The sequence below is a fragment of the Aphanomyces invadans genome (genome assembly GCF_000520115.1).
Source record: "Aphanomyces invadans strain NJM9701 unplaced genomic scaffold supercont1.86, whole genome shotgun sequence".
Classification (NCBI taxonomy): domain Eukaryota; phylum Oomycota; class Saprolegniomycetes; order Saprolegniales; family Verrucalvaceae; genus Aphanomyces; species Aphanomyces invadans.
In genome coordinates this window covers 50,969-52,267 of record NW_008580231.1, presented here as the reverse complement: position 1 = coordinate 52,267, position 1,299 = coordinate 50,969, and positions in this window count along the sequence as shown.

Here is a 1,299-nt window from a genome sequence, read left to right as displayed (position 1 = left end):
TGTGTGGAAGATGCATTGGCACAGTACGAATCCAGAAACGCAGACATGCCAACTTGAGCGACTTGATGGATTACATCGAGTTTATGCTGATAGTCGACTGTCTTGTACTTGAACAGGACCACGTGTGCTTTGCGTCCGTACTTGGAGACAGGGCGGCCTGATGGTTTGCGGCGAGTTGTGGCAGCTGGGGCGTCGTTGGTCATGGCAGGAGTGTCAAGAATGATGCGCGGGAATAAAATCGAAATAAATCTCTATACTTTAATATTCTATGTATAGCTGGAGTATATATGTATTGTAAGAGGTATTATACGCGCGAAGTATTTCTTGTAAGCGTAAATACTTTTTTTCATTAGTTTATACGAGAGTCCGAACCTATAAGCATGTCTAAACCTATATAAGGTACCGTAGCTGATTTGTAAGGGCAGAACTCTCTCAAACTCCATCAAATAATATTTTGATTCATGCCATTATTATGGAAGAACCTCAAGCAGACAATAGAACCTCACAAATAATAATTATCAAGTTTAGGAGACAATATTGACACTCATTGCGCGGATGGAATTCGTGCACGAAGGGCATGAGATAGTTGGAGATTGTGTCGCAATACGTAAAGGAATCTTGCCGGCCCTCCAGCACAGCAACCTCAGTCTTTCCTTGACTTGAATTGCCGGCCCAAATAGTGACACTTTCTCCGCCATTTTGGCGGCTCATACGCGTTTGCTCCTCCCTACGTATAACATGCCAATTATACTGGAGTCCATCTGGACCGTCCAGATTGAACTTTTTCTCGCCCGAAAAGACGATTTGGTTCCATCCCAATCCAAGGTCGACGTGGCTCTTTGCCGACTCGAGCCTTGTATGCTTGTGAGTTGCGTTGAGTCGTGGGGCGGCCTTGCGTTTCCTGTACTTGAGAATGGAGGTTTTTGACAAAATTCGACGAACAGTTCGCTGCCGATAATTTCAGTTCGAGACCATGCTGTAGCCGCGCGGAACTTGAATCGCCTTGGGACGCCGAACGGAGAACGCACGCTCAATTTGGTATTTCTTCCACCTCTCAAGGCGATGCCATAGAGTTCAGGATCCTTATGGACAGCCAACTCTTTGGCAATCTTGCAAAGGGACCACCCGGCCTTCCGAAACGCCAAGATCGATCCACGGTCTTCGGCAGAGAGTAGCTGGCCTTGGGGCATCTAAAATGGTCACAGAAGTGTTAGTTATGTGTTATATGAGGTAAGCATTGTTTTACGATGTATGCAGGGCCACTAAAATTGTCGAATGGTTGGTGTACCAAACTTGGAT